Here is a 21933-nt window from a genome sequence, read left to right as displayed (position 1 = left end):
TCTCACAGAAACTAAGAAACAAGTAATATTCTCTATATTTGAATTTGAAAAAAGTACACAGTTCACTAGATCTTTCGCTCTGCTTTTAAATCATTTGAGGACTGGTTTTAAGAATACAAAGATGTTAATAATTTTATTAAAACTGTTTTAAGTCCCACTTACAATCAAACACAAAGAGTGGTATGCTTTTTAGAAATAATATTTTTCTACCAATTACCTGCTAATAGGCCTCTTTTTGATGAATACTTCTCTTTGTTACTTCAAAGATGATCCCACTGATTATATTTTAAAATATTCTGAAAAGCAAAGCAAGCAAACTAACAAAAATCTTTCACATTTGAACCTTTACCAATAACTGAACTTTCTTGGTAAACTAATTACAAAAAAGAACATTTTTCTCTTACTAGCGGTGAACTCTTCTGTGACACCTTGGAGGCATTACTGAGCTATCTTGCAGGCTTCCTTAACCTCTATGTTCTCTCATCACTAGTTTCTCAGAGCACTATTATCTGCCTCACTTCTTCCCAAATTGGAAACTCAGAGATTATTTCCACTATTTGTGTGTGTAAATTTGGCTCATGTCTTCTCACTCCCTGTTCAGCTGCCTTATCTTTTTAGACAAAATATATTCACCCACTCAGCTGCTGTAGACATTTCCGGCTTTCTATCTTCAGTCATACTCCTGGGCTATGATTCCCTCCTCCAATTTCTGCTTAACTCACCGGGAGTGAGTAATTGTCACCTTAGGATCAGGTTCCCCAGCAATCAAGTTATTTTTCTTACAGACACTCACTCTCAAATGCTCTTCTTAAACTTTAAGACTTAATTTTTTGGCACCAGAGTTGAATAAAAATTCTAGATTCTACAGTCTTCATGCTTATGTGACACAGCAGCCACAGATTTGGAGGCTGTGGCATGAGGTTGAATGGGTGGATATAGTGGTATCTAGTTTAATGAGTCACTCCCTGAGAGGTTTTAGTGCTGAAAACTGAACCCAGAGAGACACACTAGAGGTTCTGAAAGAACATGAGCAATATTTCATAGGAAGAAAACACCTGATCCAAAACCAAGGCATCTACAATATCTCCTTCCTCTCTCAGGAAATTAGAAAGTTGCATTGTATCCTGTGATCAAATAGTTAGGAATATAGATGAATATTTTAGTTTGGAACTAGAATACATTTTCAAAGAAAATGCAATTGTTATGGTGGTAGGTTGCATTAGCGAACCCTCCCTTTTAATCGTCATGCTCTTTTTCCACATGACTCGACACTTCTCCCCACAGGAGCCTTATTATATTTCCATCTCTTGGCTCTGAGTTTGGTCATGCGACTTGCTTAGGCCAATAAATTGAGGCAAAGGAGATAGCCTAGGAAATGTTATGTTTCTACTTATCTCTTGTGTTTCTTCCACTGCCATAAAAAGGGCATGCCTGGGCTAACCCGCTCGTCCCAGAAGGATAAGAAGGATAAGAAGGAATGCATGGAACAGAGCTGCCTGGATAGGATGTCCCAACTGAGGCCAGACTGGGTCAGCGACCCCAGCCAACCTGAGGAAGCCGGAGTGAGCTTATATTATTAGGTAAACCCCAGTTGATTGAGGTGATGGTTATTTTCAGGCACTGAATTTGCAGTGTTTTATTATGCCATAGCAGGCATTCAATATACATTGAATAGAAGGGCCAATCAAAGAAGTACAGAAAATAGTTACTTATAAACCTGACTAAATTCCTACTTCATCATAATTATGTGAATATATTTTTAACTACAAGACTGTTAGAGAATGCCTATAATCATTATTAGGAAACATATAACGAATAACCTTTTATAATGAAATCCAATAATAGATATTGTTCAAAAATTAAAAGATTTCTAGACTAACCGTAATCTAAATTTATATGTTTCATTAGACAGTAATTTATCAGTAAATTTAATTTCTGGAATTATGCCTTTGAAGTGCTGGCAAAGCCCTAAATTTGTTTCTAAATCTTCAAATGCAGACAGTATAGTATAGTGGATATACAGTGGTTTTGACCATAAGTAGACTTGGTCTTAAAATCAAATATTAGAATGGTGGTTTCCAGGGGCTGAGGGGAAGAGAAAATGAAGAGTTAGTAATCTACAGGCATAAATTCTCCATTACGTAAAATGAATAAACTCTGCAGATCTGCTCTACAATATTGTACCTGTAGTCAACAATAATGTATTATACACTTAAAATGTGTTAAGAGGATAGAGTGTGTTAAGAAGATAGACCATGTTAGGTGTTTTTTATCACAATGAGGGGGTGGGGAGATGGAGGAGAAAGGAGAGAGAGAATAGAATAGAATAGAATCACAGGATTGTGGCTGTAAGTCCAAATATGCTACTGATTGGCTATTTGTCCTTGGAAATTAACTAAGATATTCTGATCACTAGGTTTTTATTGCAAAGGAAAATATTAATAATAACATTTAATTGTTTATATAATGCATACACAGCATCAGCCTACTGTTGTTTTCAAAGGAAGTTTGATTATATTTGTTATTGTGGTATTTATCTTTATTTTCTTTTATATATTTTAAAAAGTTGCTGTTGAAAGTATGCTATGAAATGAGTTTGGCTTAAGAAGGAGGAGGTGTCAAAAGATCAGTAAGGGAGTCCTCAGTGTTGAGAAAAGGGCCCAGCTAAAAGTTACTAAGAAAATGTGGTCAAAACTCCTGGCAGGAGATCAAGAGGAGGGTAATGGCTCTGAGGCAGCATCCCGTGGGCAGCAGCCCAGAAAAGAGAAGCAATGGGAATAGAGAATGAAACTCAAACAAGTTTCAAGCCTACATTGTCAGTGGTAACAAAAATCAGTAACAGGTTTCTGAGAGGCAGCATGTAATAAAAATTTTAATGTGTGTATTACTTGCCCCAAAATTCCATTTCACGGATTCATCCAAAGAATAGAAATGTATACGTATACAAAGACATTTTCACAAGGCTGTGTGCACTGCAGCACTGATACAAATAGTGGAAATGGAAAGCACATGTTTACTGAAAATGGAATACTTAAATAAGTTGTGGAATTTGAACATTATGTACCTAATGAGATGCATAAATATTAACCATATAAATATTTAATACATACATTTTATGTTATGTATAAGTATATGCAGATGTCTATGTGTGTGTGTGTATGTATATTCAATAGATATACATATACTATATATAAGTACATTCAATGACATGTACATTTCTCATAATATGTTGTTTAAGAAAAATTACAAAACATCATTTAAAATGGTCCCAAGTGTGGAACATGGCATATGTATGTGTGTACATATATGTACACAAGTGTATACACATGTACAACAATATGTTTAAAAGGATAATTAATAACCTGTTTAAAACTGCCCCTGGTTTATAGGTATTTAACTTTTTTTTTACCATTTATATATTTATTAGCATTTATGTATAATAAGCTAAAATAATTTCTAGACTTTTCATCAACATAAGAAAACCAAAATAAATGATTTAAAATACATTTAGGAGTATAAGACTTATACACAAAAATTTAAAAAGCAAGCTCTCAATAATATAATTGCTCTAATGGATTGGTAAGAAGAATCTACCTAGCCATGCCATACTAAGTGTATTTAGTGGGAGTATTTGTTTTACTGTATGTGATTATCAGTGTACAGGGTATTAGGGAGCTTTACTTACATCTAGGAGATACTTGCATCTGGACTAGTCATTCTGTCATAGAATCTGCATATGACAGCCACAGTTCATTCTCTGCAATCCTGGGTAAGGATGCGAATGTCTGACACATGGCCTGGCACTTTAGAAGGGGCAGTTTCAGGGGAAAAGTAACATTATAGTCATGTGCTGCATAATAATGTTTCTTCCCATCAACAACAGACTGCATATGTGATGATGGCCCCATAAGATTACAATGAAGCTGGAAAATTCCCATCACCTGGTGACATCATAGCCCTCATAGCATCATAGCCCAAAGGGTGCAAAAATGTACTTGGCTGAGATGACCAAGAACTTTAACTCAGGTGTGGATGAGAATGACACTGAGGAGCTCTTACCGGAGGTTCCTGAGGAAGGCTAGTGAGGACTTGTTGGAACTGAAACTGGAACAAGAACACATGGCTGAAGAAAGGCAAGAGAAAAGGAGACTGCAGAAAAGAAGAAGAGCCCCTAAGAAAATTCACAGTAAAGGGGATAGCAGAAGCTTTTGTAGATCTCAGCAAGCACCCGAAGAAGATTGAAAACATGGACCCGAACACCAAAAGGTTTTCGTTAATAGAGCAGAATGCTCGTGGTGCATTATCTGCTTTATTACAAGCAAATCTATGATTGTAAAAAAAGAAACAAACCATACAAGCCATCATAAACATGTTTCCTACTAGAGCAGGATACTTCCTCAGAAAGAGCCCCAGACATACCCTGCAGAAGGTGCTGAGAAAGAAGGCACTGTCACCCTTGGAGACAGCAGCCCCATGACTGTCACTGCTCCTGAAGACCTACTGGCAGGACAAAATGTGAAGATGGAAGACAGTGATATTGATGGTCCTGACCGAGTGTAGGCCCAGGCTAATGTGTATGTTTGTGTCTTAGTTTTTTAACAAAAAATTTAAAAAGTTAAAAAACAAACCTTATTAAGAAAAAGCTCATAGAATCAGGATGTAAAAATAGAAAATATTTTGTACAGCTGTACAATATGTTTGTGTTTTCAGCTAAATGTTACTACAAAAGAGTTGATAAGTTTTTAAAAATTTTGTACTTTATACAGTAAAAAACTTAAAGTAAGCTAAGGTTAATTTATTATTGAAGAATGAAAAAAATAAATATAGTGTAGCCTAAGTGTGCATAAAGTAAGCTAAGTAAGCTAAGTAATAAATTAACCTTAGTAAGCTAAGGTTAATTTATTATTGAAGATTGAAAAAAATAAATACAGTATAGCTTAAGTGTGCATAAAGTCTACAGTAGTTTACAGTAATAGCCTAGGCCTTCACATTCACTCGCCACTCACTCACTCACTGACTCCCCCAGAGCAACTTCCAATCCTGCAAGCTCCATTCATGGTAAATGCCCTATACAGGTGTACCATTTTCACCTTTTATACTGTATATTTATTATATCTTTTTAGTGTTTAGTTATGTTTAAATACACAAATACCATTGTTTAACAACTGCTTACAGTATTTAGGGCAATAACCTGATGCACAGGTCTACAGCTGAGGATCAATAAGCTATAACATAACATACATGGTAGGCTATAACTCCTAGGTTTGTGTCACATGTATGCCATGACGTTCATACAACAAAAGCGCCTAAAGATGCATTTTTCAGAAAGTATCTCTGTCATTAAGTGTGACAGTACCCAATTCTGTTTTTCATTTATGATAACTTGCTCCTTTTCCTAAAAATCCTATGGGAAGACAGCTTCCATTCACTAAAAACTTCCTTATTGTATGGATTGTACACAGTACTTTGGGGCATTACTTTACTTAATCCACTTCTCAACCCAGTGTAGAATACATTCTTATCTGTGTCTCTGCTATCTATCCTCAGAGACAGACCTTTCTGATGTGCAAAGATCTTTCAGGACAGTAGGAACAGGTTTCCAGGCATAGTAACAAAATAATTGAACTCTGTGTTTCAATTGCCAAATGCTATAGTCTAGTCTTGAGGAGCCTTTTCCTTTTAGGGGTAAACCTCTTCCAGCTACCACTGATCAAAAGTCATTTACCTGAACACAGCCATATTTCCAATAGTAGTTGGTAATTCTTTAGGAAATGTGATGACGTAAGTCCTCTTAGGCTCATCTGACCACCCGTCTCGAAGACCTGCCCCATTAGCCAGAAGACGGTTCGCCTCCTTAAGAACGTCCCATTGATGGAATTTCAGTCCCACTCAGTAATTAGAGCAGATGGTACACACTTCGTTATAGACAATGCCAAAATCTCATTTTCCAATATTCCTGGCTATAATATTATGCCATATGCAATATAATTTTATTGATATTCAAAAGCAATCTTAAGTTTCTTCATTTTACAAAGAAACTAAAGAATGTAAATGTAGTGAATTTAAACAAAATTCATTGTTATATAACTTATGGTATAGTTATTTAAAAACTCAAAATGTAATGTAGAAATATTACATGTGGACTACATTTCTTTAACTTCTTTTTCCTTATGAATTAAAAATTAAAATCTATAACCATATTTTCATATATTTATACTAAGTTTAATAAATTGGAGGAATTTTTAAGTTTTCTAAAGGTTAAAAGTTAGTTTATAACTGAAGGAGTTAATTTATAAATTCATGGTTAATATCTCCAAATCTTGTCTGAAAGAATTAAATACAAACATGCAAGATGAAGTGTGTGTTTATGGGAAAATGTAATTTTTAAGATTGAATTGTCTCCATTGATCACATTCAAGAGTGAAATTCCAAAGAATTGAGGAAACTACCCATGAGAGATTCTGTTCAACACAAATATCACTGGATTCATCTACCAAACATATGAACATAATTGTATCTATTTAAAATAGAAGAATAAAGCTTCTATTTGAAGAAATGGTCTGGTCTTGAAAAACACCCCCAATCATCAGCTATTTCATAACTAGATTGAGGTGACAAAATTGAAGAAGAAGAAAAAAAAAAAGAAACTTGGCTCCATGCTCTTTGAAAGTAATGTGGGAAAAACCATCCAGTTTTTGTAACCAATAAACTTCAAAGTACTGGTGGCTTTTCTCTTCATATTTTACTGCTTACAGTACTTTCCAATTAGGGACAATTTGCAACAAGTAAGGCAAAAATACTGACAGCATGACTCACATGCAATTGCTAAAAACATAAATTAGATTTGTTTGGCAACTAATTTGTGGCTATTTTAATTCAAATGTTAAAAATGTAAATGAAAGTTCTGGTTTCAGAATGAGACTGGGTTTAGCATATTTGACTTTGGAAAATTGGTTGCAATGAATTGTAAGGCAATACGAGAAATCCCACGGCGGGTTTTGTGTGAATTCAGAATAGTGAGTCCAGCATGTGCTCCCAAACAAATGAGACTGATCTTCTGCAATGTATTTCAAGGGTTTATCCCAAAGATGACACAGTAAATGAAAATAAAAGGGTATTTCCCTGGACTGGAAGAAAAAGACTCACATGATTAATTTTATTACTCTAAATGATCTGAGTAATAAAAATGTACATGGTTCCAGGTGCACCGGAAGACACAAAATAGGAATAAACTTAAATCATACTTGTGATATGTTTACAATCTACCTTAGGAGGAAAAGGAAAATGGACAAAACCTTCACATGGCAATTCAGGGGCTTATTGTATAATATGGGCCTAAGGTTCTGCAGTTCAAAAGAGAGAGTTGTAGTGAATGGAATAACAGATAGGACTGTTCAGAGAAATCAGAAGCTTCCCTCAAGCTCTGAATTTCCAATCGATTGCACTTCAGATAGGCAAGGGAAGTGTGAGGTCACTTTCATGAGGACCATGAACAAACCCAACACAATGGGATGGAGTTGGCATAGGTATTAGTTTTCTACTGCTGTTGTAAAAAATTAACAAAAAAAAATAGTGTTAAAAAACCCCACAAATTTATTATGTTGTAGTTCTACATGTCTGAAATCTAAAAATTTGGACTAAAATTAAGGTGTCAGCAAGGTTGAACTCTTTATGTAATATTTTAGGAGGGAATCCACGCTCTTGATTTTTGAAAGCTTCTAAAGGTCTCTCTAGTTCTTGCACAAAGAACCCTACATTTCAAAATGAGCAACAAGGAATTTACTCCTTTTCATGTGGCCATCTCTCTTTGACCACAGCTGGGAAAGATCCTCTGCTTTTAAGAACTCATATGACTAGATTGGACTAGATCCAGGATTATCTCCAAGGCCCTTAACCTTAATCAAATCACCAAAGTCTTTTTGCCAAGTAAAGTAATATAATCCCAGGTCCCAAGGATTAGGAAGTGGGCATTTTAGGAAGCCATTATTTTTCTTACCACATCATAAGCATAGGAAACGATAAGCTCCCTTGTTTTATTTTTCTTAAAGCTTTTCTAACTTTTAAAATGTTGCTCCTTAAACTTTACATTAGGTTAAGCTCTACCCAATAAAAAAGAATCTGATTCTGATTTGAGTGTGGAGTTTGGGGCATGGTCATGGTGAAAAGTAAGAAGGACCTTAATTTTAATAACTTTATAATTTGCTTCAGGTCAGTCATGACATTGAACTTAAGCTCATTTTAATCAGAATATTGCTCCTTGGAACCCTTACTTCTTTCAAATAATAATACACAATGTCCTTGGTGATAATTGTTCACAAGTGGGACTACAGGTAGACTGCTCTTGTGTTGTCTCCAGTCATCAAGATTGGGGGCTGATATGTTCTGCAAAACAGTCCAATTCAGATTGCTCCCTCTGGCAGTCATTTAGACCTCAAAACCTAAATGTAGACACACAGAAACCTAAATGTTCAACAAATTGCTGAAAGTACTCAAGTCTGCATACTCCATACACTCTCCTATTCTCCAGGCACGTCTGTCTCATAACATTCCACTCTTTGATCTATTTACTAACCTACAGTTGAGCTTATTAATCTGTTTTCTGTGGTCTGCAAAACCAGCCCTGACCAGTATGGCCCCTCTTCTCTCGTCTAAGTGCATATTCTGACAGAAGAGAGTAAGAAGACATCCCTGGCAAGCAAAAGTTACAGCTTGAATCTCAGTAGTAAATACAGGGTGCAGTAAAAGTAGGTTTACAGTTTGTGAGTATGCAAAACACAGTTTATTCTTGTGTTATTATTTACTAGTATATTATTTTCCATATGAACAACTTAAACCTACTTTTGCCCCACCCTGTATAGTTAATTGAATATGTTGAGGTTATTCTATGTAGGGTTTTAAGTGTTGGGCAGAGAATTTTGCCTTGATGCACTACCGCACCATGAATGAAGACGTTTCAAGACTTAACTGATGTTTTAGAAACATTGTTTAGGTGTAGCTTCTGAGGAAAAAAAAATCAAGAATTGGAGGGATGTAGACATGAGATCAGGTATCAGATTTGTTTAGTAGTTGAGGAAATCAAGATTATATCAATTTTAAAAAAATATTAGCTTCATTCCAAAAGTTATAAAAATGTTTAAGATAGCATTTATTTTTTTTAAAAAAACCTATGTGCTGTTTTAATGGAACTATAGATTTTAGATTCTAGTTTTTGATGTATGTGTTTTGTGTGTGAATGCATGAGTGCATGTGCAGTATATAACAAAAATAGTTTTATAAAAAATCTCAGAGGGGACGAATGATAATTTTATCATTTCAGGCATTGTTTGGGATTATAGTCACTGTCAGTTTGATTAATTGTGCACAAATATCCCATATCTTAACTTTATTTTTAAAACGTGCCTTCTTGATTAGAGTAACTATAAAGGAAAACGAAATCATTTTTTCTTATAAATGAGAAAATGCATGCAAAGTTAACCACAATAATTTCTTAGAACATCTCTTAAACACTTTTGTCATTATATACTTTTAAAAACAGTTCTCTCTAAAGTTTCAGTCTAAGAAGATATATAATAGTAGTAAAAACCAAAAACTCTTGTTTTCCATCCTTCATAGATCTTCAAATTTTAAGGGTAGTAATTGAAAACTTAAAACAAAACAAAATCTTTCAAATGCATTAAAGTACCGAAAGAAGAGGTTGGTCATTTGATCAATCCAATACAAATTATTTTAGGAAGAGAATGATTTCTTTCAGTTTCTCCACATCCCTTTCCTGTGTGTGCAATGTGAATGGCTACTAGGTAAGCAGCTATGACTTTGGTAGGGAGGTGCTATATGTTTTTTGAGACAACTGTAAAATAAATTATGAGGTAGATGTGTGGGTGGAAACAAACATCAAGGTGTTACCTAGAGCTGATGTCCAGTGTGGTAGCCAAGGGCCACCAGGGCCTACTGAGCACTACAGATGTGGCTGGTCTGACTGGAGATGTGTTGAAAATGTAAGATGCACACCAGATTTTGAAGACTTGGTTAAAAAAATAATGTAAAATGTCTTAATACTTTTCATATTGTTGAGTACAATCATAATATTTTGGGTATATTGGATTAATAAAATACATATTAACTTCAAGAAAAAGAATATACTGTCTAGGACCACTCTTTGGTACTACTGATAACCTACAGGTCAATTTATGTTGAATTCCTGTTATTCAGTTTACATTTATAATAGATATTAAGAAACTGAAAAAATACATAAAGTTCATGGAAGTATAGTTCTCTGATGAAGGATATTAAATAAATGGGATAAAATAAATTAAATATTCCCACTATATGATAATTAACTTTTATGTTTACTAGGTGGAAAATTCAAAAAAGAATTGATTATGAAGATAAAATATATGAACTGTTGTCTTTAATTTCACAGATACTTCTAAAATTAAGTAAACTTGAAAAATTCATGTGCAACAGTACACTTCTATATTCACATTTTCTTAAATGCACTTTCTTAAATTTACTTCAAAATTACAGTTATAGCAAACTGATTCTAGTGAGAAATTTTAAACATTAACACAGATAGTAATAGTCCTATTATCTAACATAAGAAGGGATCTACTTATAATTTATTCAAATGAGCCATGTACTGTGATGAAACAACAGATTGCAATTCTATGGCAGTGATTTTCAACATTTTTCATCTCACTGCACACATAAGCTAATTACTAAAATTTTGTGGCACACCAAAAAATATACCTTTTGTCCATCTGACAAAAAATTAGGTATCATTTTAATTCATTGTGTTGGCTGTTGTTATATTTTTATTTGACAATATAAGTTCAGTGTCCCAATTAAATGGTCAGATATCGCATGTATTAAAAACTCTTGTGGCATACTAGTTGAAAATAGTGGCTTTATGGTATAGAGAAGATATTGCCTATTTCATAGAACAAAAAGTAGAAAATATCTAATGAATTAATTATTATGTGCTATTCAATGCATTTGTGGAATGCTTGTTACTACCATGAGTTAGGCCAAAAATATTTCTGCATTTAAATCTGCGTCAACTTTGATTAATTTAGAGAGAAAACTTTCATAAATTTACTTCCTTACTGACCCAGTATATTGAGCCCTTTAAATTTTAGAAAAAATACTTACATTTTTTAATGCTTACTATTAGACACTATCATGAATTATTTGAGAGGTAAGTTTCCCCTTTTGCCTGGACTTCACAGAGATTAGGCTAAAGAACAGATCACTCCCTTCTGTGTCAGTCAATTCAGAATGTTTGGAAAACTCATATATCATTTCTTGGAGGATACTTCTAGGACACAACTGTCTCAATTATAAATAGGGTCATGTGAAAGTTAATGAGTCCTTTAAATAACTTGCTGGTGCCTTGTTCCATTTATTTTTGCTAATATGTTAGGGCAGAGATTACTTTTCTATGACACCAAGAAATGAAAAATAACTGTCATTTGCAGATTTGACACTATTTTTCATTTGTCATTATGTGTTAAATTTAATTCAGGACTACATATTAAAGATCCCTGATCATAGAATATAGTTCTAGTATTGTGACTTCTAAAGAGTAGAAGACAGATCAATTTTATAATTATTATAATGTGTAAGAATGAAAATGAACAAATCTGTTAAAAATATTAAACACTTTTTTTCATTTTGAAACCAGAAACCAATGTATCTCTTCATAATTTACATTAAGTGTGGTAATAGTGGTATTTATTCAAGAAAGATGAGTTTAAAAAAAAGCAAATAAAGAAAATCAAACAAAAAAACCTTCAGAAGCTTAACAACAAGAGTCCATTTCTCATTCTCACAAATGCTCTACGGATCCCCCAAAAGCCAAGACCATTATGCTCTGTGCAGGTTCCAGTGATCCAGGAAGCTTCAATCGTGTGACTACTACCTCAACACAAGTCTTTGTTGTTGCCAAGTTAAGAAAAGAGAGATACTGAAAATCAAATATGAGCAAAACTCTGTTGGCCTGAAAGTTACATGTGTCATTTCTATTAACCTTTCATTGTCCAAGACTCGTTCTTGGCTCTACCTAAGCTTTGGAGTGAGGTACTATAGAGGACTAAAAGAATATGTGCCGAGTTTTATTGGAGGATTGTCTCTGTCTCCCAATATTCTTTGTTCCAATTAATCCACCAAGAAACACAATCAACTGCTCTCCAGCTGAGACAACTCAGAGACCAATCCAGTCTCTGCTTCCAGGTCACTCAGTCTCCTGACTGATAGTCTATGTGAGAGCCTCTATGTCAGGTTCATATGTCACTACTTTCAACTGAAATATATAAACTAAAAAACAAACAAACAAACAAACAAAACCCCACAAGTTAAGGGAGCCTTTCCATGTGTGATACTCAGTAATATGTGATAATTAATAATAATAATGGAATGGAAACAGAACAAATACCATTAAGAGAGGAGGAAATTGAGAGACATACAACAGCCATTATTCTGACTGCTGTCCTTGTGAGCAGGAATTCTGAGAGGCCCTAATCTGGCAATGGGGAGTATTCCTCTGTTGGGCCTAAATTGTTTTTGGGAGGCTCCAAAGAATCAATTGTTCCTGGCTACAAATTTAAGGATATTATTTTTCTTTCCCATTGTACTTGTTCCCATTGGAGATGGGCTTGGGGAATCCGCCTACTGGGAGACTGATGAGCTTTCCCAGCCAGCTTCCTGCACACAGCAAGTTTGGGAGCTTGGAGTCATTCTGTATCTTTAAAAGTACCACCCCCACCCCCAAACACATAGTTTCCTTACCAGTAGAACTTTCAAATACCCAAGAAGCTTTAATTTTAATCTTCTCCGTGTACCCAGAACATACTCAGCTCCTTTCTATGTTGTATTTCTCTACTTTTTTATTTCATTATTCATTATACAAACATGGTAACCCAGAAGCTGTTTGAATTCCTGAGCAAACCCACACTCTTAATCCGGTCATTATGCTGAATCATTTTACCAAGTTATTGAGTGCCACATTCATAACCTGTTCTTTGCTTTGATACAATTTAATCAGTTGCAAACATATTACCAGACATTTGTCTGTAAAGACTTTTGCACTCTTTTCATTTATTGCGGTCATGAAGCAATCGGTTTTCCAAAGGCTCTGTATTAGATAGACTATATTCTTTTTACTTTTGCTTGCAAACTAGCCAATCCTATTCTGAGCTCATTTATTACTTAATATAGCTCACCTAATAAAGCTAATAACATAGCATGCATATTATTAACATCTTGTTTTCAAACCAGTGCCACAAATTTGTTAAGTACGTGATCTGCTGCTCACATTAGTCTAATGTTTTGCTGTTGTATGAAATTAAACACCATCTCCTGAAAGCCCCTAGTACCGGTTCTCTTTATGCTTCTCCATGGTTAGATCACTAGGTTGATGTCAAATATAATACTTTTTTGAATATATCATTTCACTTCTGGTACCAATTTCTAAAATAACCAAAATAGGTTAGATAAAGCAGACAAACTAGATTGAATAGAGAGACGGAAACAAACTATCCTACAACTTAATGCTCAGTACAACAAAGGCTCATTTCTGGCTCATTATGAATCCAATGCATGTTTGAGCTCACTTCGGGCACTGCTCTTCTTGCAGCAACTCAGTGGTCCAGGCTGTTTTGATGTTTTGGGTCAACAACACGTGGCCTTGTAAGCAGGTGTTAAAGGAAGAGAGAGACTGAAGATAGGTGCCTGAGATTTTCACTATATTAGCCCAGAAATGAGGCACATGGCACTTACTGACACTTATTCTCACATGGTATTCTCCAAAACAGTTTTATGACTTAAAGTAATTATAAGAGTACATAAGAATGTGGGGGGGGAAATGGAATATTTGGTAAGTATTCATCTCTGCCCCAAGAGAGGAAACCTCCTTTTCCCCTACATTTTTGTAAAGATAATACTGTAATATATTTACCTATTTTAAAACAGAAGTTTCTTTAACACTATTTCAAAAGAAAAATAAAAGGCAGTTTTAGACTGTCCTGGTTTGTTACCTCTGTTCTTTTGGGCCAAGAAAGGTTAAATGAAATAATTTTCAGAAAACACCAGACACATATGAAGACACGTATCTGACAGTTTTTAGCATTAATTAAGAAGCACACTCTATTTTCATTTTCTACTTTCATAGAAATAATGTAGACACTTAATCCATAATTTTCTGCTAGTATTAATAAATGATATTAGTGGAACATGCAAGAGAAATCTAATTCTTTTGCCACTGAAAAAGAAAAAAGCCAAGTTTTTGCTTAAGAACTTCAAAATCATTCCAGGGAATCCAGTTATTTGGCTTTCTCAAGGAAAAGTGATCCAAAACTCAGAACATTTAATGTGACATTATTTTAAGTAAACTAATAAATAAGAGGAAGAGGGGTGGTGATGAAGAGGGAAAAGGGTTGAGAAGAAAAGATTAAATTTAATGAGAAAAGCTACTTAATTTTGTCTTAGACAAAAGCTAAGAATGATTGTGGTTAATTAATAATAAACACACATGCCTCCACCATCTTATTTTAATACCTGCAATATTATTCTGTTTGATCTCTTTTCATTGGAAACTGTTGGCTAAATGATACAGATACAAAGAATTTTGCTGTAATCAGAGAAAATGAGTTTCGACTTTGAATCTGATCTGTAGTCTGGCTCTTTTATAGCTGTCCTGACTTCTAAAGAAACAGATCTCTTTAAAAACAGAACCTGTTAGAATGTGGACATGTTTGACATATTAAAACTCTACATTTGTTTGATCTCACCAAACAATTTGAATGTACATCAACAGAAATAAAGCTCACATCTGCCACAACAGGCATGTTTACAATCATTTTAATGATACCATTAGATGTAGCTCTTCAGGGCTTGCTATTCCAGGCTCTTATATGAAAACCATGTGAGATAAGTTTACCACCTGTGCACAATGGAAATAGCCCATTTAAATGAATCATGGCGAATACAGATAGTAGATAGAACTCCATTCATTTCCTATGTTAAAATACAACCTTACAAAAAAAAGAATTTTTTGTATGGATGAGTATGCCTTTATTCTAAAGCAGAAAAAATAAAATAAAATGCAATAAACAGACTTTTCCTGATCTCAAAACAATGGAACTTCATTGTCTTTGGAAAAGTCTCTTAGTTGACAGGTAGGCCCTTAAGTCATATACAAAACATGAGCTTAAAAAGCTTTTCCAAACATTCGCCTGGTTCTTAAGCTATCTTGGATTTAGATGCTTTCAGAAAGTTAGTAGTTAAGTAATCATAACCTTATTGCTTCTAATACATTTCTCTTCAAAAAGGGTATAAATTGTTGTATCCTTTTTGAATACTGAAAGAATTACAGGATAATTCCTCCTGAATCTATATTATTTTTAAGCCCATATTCCTTCATTCTTTTGGTTAGAGATTGTTTCAGTGTACTGTTGATTACACTTCAAACCATTATTGGGTGAATCTGGTTTTTTTGTTTGTTTGTTTAATTTTAAATCTTATTTTTATACACATCTGTATTTCCAGACAGACTGTAATTATTACCAGAATTCTTTATAATTCTCCATACGACTTCATATAAAAATGTGGAAAACAAACAAAAAGAAACGAATATGCTTTCATTTACCAAATGCTTTCTATGGATCTGAAACTATACTAAGCCCTAGGAATGGAAGCCCTAGGAAAAGAAATAATAGAAACAAATAAGTTTCTAGTAGCTACAAGATTGAAAGAGGGATACAGAAGCTAAGGAACTTCTCATTTCTGGTAACAGGCCCAGAAACATTTACCCTACTTTACGATACTAGGAACGTTTCCTGATTCCTTAGCTTCACCACGGCTCCCACCACACACACCCCAGGCTGTGTAGGAACAAAGCCTCCTTACTATGGTTAAGAAAAATACAAGTGTGCAATTGGAATACTCCTTGGTGTTATGATCATAGGTAGCTGTCTAGGGTATCACAGTTAAAATCACTCTTTATTGCTACAAAGGAACAGATTACAAAGAACAATTTATTAAAAGGAGATATTACCATGAGGGAAAAAAAAGAGTAAGTGTTCCATTACTGTGTCTCATTGCATGAACATTAGGAATATTGGTGGGAGGTTTTCTGCAAATAAAGTTTCTATCTGTCAGATACCAAATCTAGTCAAGATAAAAATAAAGCAGGAATTTCCATGATAAAGATAAAATCAAAGTTCATTTTGGCTCTGACTTTTCAGGAATGTTGGAGCTGTTCTACTCTGGTACAAAATTGCTAGAGTGAATCTAATTTCTTTGTATCTCTTCCCATGTATCGATGTTGTTTTCTCTGATTTTTCTATCCACTATTTACCAGAGGGTGGCCTATTTTGTGAGCCTGAAGTATGCAACGATGCACACTGAGACTGTGTTTTGTTTTTTCTGTCTATGAAGCTTTTATGGTTTCATTTCCCCCTTTTGATTTTCAAGTATGTAATTGTGTAACTCAGCGGTACACACCTGGCTTCTGAGTAGACTAGCCCAGGCTGGTAAGAAAACAATTTGCAAATCTCCAAAGTCTGCACAACATTAATATGTCAAATTTAACAAAACTGTGCAGAAGTACTAAACATACCTGCTGAATACCTATTGGAGAGACCCTTCCTACATATAAGGTTCATTGTTTAGCTAACTAATTCTTCTTAGAAACTTTAAAGTAGTCATCATGGTAAAGAAATAAATTGTGTACTTGAATGAAAATATATTATACCTATTTTTCTCCTACCATATACCAACAATGATTTTTCTAAACTATAGTAATAAACTTTTATAAGATCAGGGTGAAGAAATGTTTATGCTTTAAAGAGAGTAAGTATAATAGTAAGCATATAGAACTTTTTAAACAGAGGAGAGAGAGAGACATTATACCCTGCAAAATATTTAAAACATAATATATTCCAGAGCATTCAAAGTTTATATAATTGGATACTGCCTATGCAGGATGAGAATGAAGAGATATGAATAATTTTCTAAAATCAGGTTGTCATGATTATCTTGTACCAAAGTAACAGATACAAGTCTTCTCTGCATAGAGTAAAAAAATAAATACATATAACAATAAAATAGATAACTGCATTTCTGAGACACTTTATATTTATAAAACAAGTACAGCAACTGGTTGTCTTGAAGTTTCTACTGAGACTTGTAAAACTCCTTCCAATCCCAATGCCATTGTGCTTGGAACCCTCCTGAACATCTGGCAGTACAAGATTTTTTATTGATACTTTTAATATATTGAACTAACTGAAAAAAGCTGGTGATGTTCAAGAATTATTATTATTATTATTATTTATTATAACAGCTGGGAAGCACTAGTTGGGTCAATTTCAATAATGTTTAGAGTATTAACTCCTTTACCAGTAGAAATAAGTGATGGTCTTTCTGGTCACAAAATAATGTCTGTGAGAACACTATCCAGTTTTCCTGCTGTTTTCTGTCTTTTCTCTCTGAAAGACTATTTGACTCAGCATCCTCAGCAATGAAGACCATGCTTAGCATTCTAATGCAGAGGTATCCTGTCATCAGCAAGATTCCCAAACCATCAGTGAATGCCAATATTATCTTGAACAGAGCAGGAGGATTGGGTTGATGCCAATACCTCCAAATGAAGTATTGTTTGATAACAGGATGAAGAACAGCCAGAAACCAATGATCCCTGACTTTGAGAGACTCTTGTTAAGAACGGTGAAACTTTTCAGCAGTCTGTGGCTTGAACTACTTCGGGATACAGACAATGTGCTAGCAGACGCTGAGCTGCTGGCGAATAAATAGTTAAAACTTGGCATGTTGGCCTGTTTAGCTGTCCTTTGAAGACAGGCAACACTCCCTGTCTATGGCTTGCAATCGGGCCTGCCTGAGAGTCTACCCTCATAATTTGCAGCTTGGTCAGGTTAGAAAAGCCAACTTCTGTTTGCCAACTTCAGGCTGGTATGAATGCCAGCATGTAAACCTCAGCTTTTGTTCGGACTTAAAATAAGAAGACACCTCAGTACCTTTCTTCAAGGGGGTAAAACCCTTTAGCCAAGAACCAGTTACTAGTTATGCTTACCTACCCTAGCTTTAAAATTATGTTCAAGCAATATACTTTGGCCAGAGATTCAAGAGCATGGAATTGATTAAGAGCAAGTATATTAGAACCCACTAAAGTTGAAGGAAAATACACTAGCAAGAAGATACTGAACATGGCTAGGAAACATCTGTGGGAATCCCTAGGCCGCCAACCAAACATCAATGGGAATAAAGATGGTGAAATGATAGATCCTCCAGGAGAAACATCTTCACCAAAATCCAATTAAGATGTGGATGGGAAGGAAAACAAAAGGAAAGTTCCTCTCCCCATAACAGAACTGAAGATTTTGGAACTGAAATAAAGGCAGAACAATTGGCTAATCAGGTAACTTACTTTACTGCCAGGATAGGGTTTTCTGTCATTAGGGAAAGATACACGCTCTCGATAACAACTATTGTGTGTCTTTGTGGCTCACATTTAAAATGAAAAATTAAGTCATAGCATTTCTTCTCCACTAGAAGAAATGCATTTTGTATGTGTTGAAGGCAAATGGCTCCTGTTTTAACTTGGAATCACTAGATCATGAGTAGTCACATCTAACCTGTCAGAGAGTAATGCATAACACTTAAGTATTATAGAGAAGGAGTCATAGGCAATAAGTGGAAAAACTTCTGTGTAGTTTTCCTTGTGGGAGAGGTGAGTATCTTCCATGTAAAAAGAATATGGATGTTGAACAGCCAGCAGTGGAGCTCCTGCGGATACCATTCAGCGAACCTTCCACAGTCCATTCCACAGGGAATTTCTTTCCCTTCTGTTAATTCTCTGAAGAGTTGTGTTCTCCTAGTGTCTCTTAAAACCAGAAAGTCAGGTGGTCCAATTCTGATCAAAGAAACCTAAGATGAATCTTACTGGGATCTTGTTCAAACGATTATTTGTTGAGAAGGAAAAAATAGCTTGCTGGCATACTCCTTCCCCTTTGTTTCTGCCTTGCAAATGTGATTTATAGAGCTATGGAAACTATGTGTATCCTAAGATACAAGAAAGATTAGGACAAATAAGTGGCATACTAAAAATTAAAAGGAAAATAAATATGTTTGTAGTATTCTTTAATTGCTGGGTCATCCATGAAACGATCCACATCTAAACATCTTTCTAAATAAACAGTATTATATTATATAGCCACTGTTGGTCAGGTCTTTTGTTTTTTATACTCTAAAAATTCTTTAATTGATAAGTGCTCATAGATCATTAACTCTATCTTTCCCCAATGTGCACCAAGTGATTTGGAAAATCAGGAATTATTAGACTGTCATATTTAAGAGACATTTTTCATATAGAATCAACAGGTCACAGCATTCTGTGCATTATTTGCTAAATCTTTAAATCTTTTTTTAATCTTTAAAGAATAAAGTATGCGGTACATATATATAATGGAAATACTACTCAGTCATAAGAAAAGATGAACTATTGCCATGTGTAGCAACATGGATGGATCTTGAGAATATCATGCTAAGTGAAATAAGTCAGACAGAGAATGTTAAGAACCATATGATTTCATTATGTGGGATATAACACTGATAGCAACAAATAAACAAACAAAAACCTCATAGACACAGACAACAGTATGGTGGTTACCAGAGACAAAGGAGGGAGGCTTGTAAAAGGTAAAAGTTTCAAATATATGGGGATGAGTGATGATTTGCCTTTAGGTGGTGGGCTCATAATGCAATACACAGATCATGTATCATAGAAATGTACACTTGAAGCCTATGTAATCTTATTAAGCAATGTCACCCTGATAAATTTATTAAAATATAGGTAAGGTAAAAATGGGATATTATTTTTGAGATATAATTTATAAGAATTCAGTTATATATAGAAGACTTCAGACCAAACCCAGGGTATATTATAATAAATTTCCACTTTGAAGGTTCTTTGGGGTCTACAAGACCCAAGATGATGTCTTGGGTATGCTTAAAGAACATGACAGAACATTGCTCTGTAAGGTCAGGTTCCTGAAGGATTACATTTTCAATAAACCCACAGCAGAAGAGACTGTAAAAACTTCCTTATGTCACTGGTGGTGTGAGAGTGGAAAAAATATTCTTTTGAGAATTCATAAGCATAATTTTGTCTTTATGTAGATTTTTCCTCAACTTTACACAAGGTAGTTGGTAAGGGAACCCCAGGCAACTGACAGAAGTAAATGCAAAACCTATACTATACAACTTTAACTTCAGTTCAGAACTCCTACATAGATAAACATCAAAAACTCATAGGGAAAAAAAATGTACCTTGAGTGAAAACCAGCTGAAGTATACTTGCAGAGTTGGTATATATTAGCTGTATGAGTTAATATTTAAATAGGTATGTTTTATATAATCTCAGGAAATAAAAGTAGACTTGAAAATTGGAGTGAGGATTAAGAAACTTTAAAATGTTGATAGAGATTTAAAAAAGAATTAACTATAAATTTAAAAATGGAAAAAGTAAAGCAAAAATTTTACTTTTTGTGCATCAAGGTAGAAGCACAAGCTAGAAGAAAAAATTAAAAAAAAATATTCATGAGGCAATCAGAGAGAAAAGTTAAAATATCCAATACTGGTTATAAGATATAGAAATTGAATTGAGGAAGTCTGATAAAAGTCTAATTGAATTCCAAAATAAAAAGAATAGGAGAATAGGTAAAATACAATTTTAAAAAGAAATGTGAATGTAATTATTAATTTTGAGATATAATTATAAAATTATGAATATAAATCCACAGAATAAAGGAAAGAAATCAAACATTTTATACCAGAAGAGCAAAAAATTGAACAGAGTGAAAGAAAAAGAATTCTAAGCAGGATATAGTACTGCATTAGAATATATTATTTAATAGTACTATAATGTTAATAATAGTAATTAAATCTCAGAGACAAAGACAAAATTTTTTAAATTTTGCAAGAAAAAACATGCAAATATACCCTTTGCAGTGGAATGACAGTAAACTGTAAAAGTTAGAAGCACTGTCATAATATCTCCAGTGTGTTGAAAGAACTTAACTATTATCACTTATAATTCCATACCTGGACTTACTGTCTTTCAAAAACCAAGGTGAAATAAAATATTTGTTTTCAGGAAAACAAAAAGTGAAAGAATTTGTCTTCTGACTCTCACTAAACAAACTCCCAAAGGCGGCCATACATGTAGTGGGTTAGCATTTCTGGTGAAAGTTTTGACATATAAGAAGAAATCATAAGAAAATAATTTCAGTTTTCTTTCTTTCTTTTCTGTCTGTATACTCTTTATTTTATTTTCTTGATGTAGAGAAATGATCTAAAACCAATACTTTAATCCTTACTTCACTTATCTAGGCGGTATTTGCCTCATCAGGTAAAAATAAGAATAAATTCTTAACAAAATATCTAAGAGTTCTTAAGCAAGTGGAATGTGCTAATTTTGATGATACCTTTGTATCCCTGTCCAACATACATTGACAATGGTGTATAATTTTCTCTTCCATGTCCACATAGCTGCATAAATAGAAACATACGTGTGTTCTATTGCAAAGAAAATACAAAAATGTGATTGTTATTGTTTGAGATGTTCAAAATCTTGATGATTTACATTTCCAAGTTTATAATAGAAGTTTTTAAAGGCATACGAAAACACTAGGTGAGAAATTCAAAATTTCCAAAGCTACAGCATTTCTATTGCTTATAATATCCAATAAAAATAAACTACTTAATCTTATTTGTTACTTTAATTTTCTAGTTCTAATTAAAATTGTGTACAGAAAGATGAGTGTGCAAAAAGTGTTAACTGTGCAATAAACAGTTATTGAGTTTATTTTACATTGAAACTTCCATCAGTCCCTGAAAATACTCTGTAAGCCTTGCCATAAC

The sequence above is a fragment of the Pteronotus mesoamericanus genome, unplaced genomic scaffold (assembly GCF_021234165.1).
Source record: "Pteronotus mesoamericanus isolate MK-2021 breed Mesoamerican mustached bat unplaced genomic scaffold, CSHL_Meso_final scaffold_85, whole genome shotgun sequence".
In the NCBI taxonomy this organism is placed as follows: domain Eukaryota; kingdom Metazoa; phylum Chordata; class Mammalia; order Chiroptera; family Mormoopidae; genus Pteronotus; species Pteronotus mesoamericanus.
Note: the sequence above shows the minus strand (reverse complement) of the source record.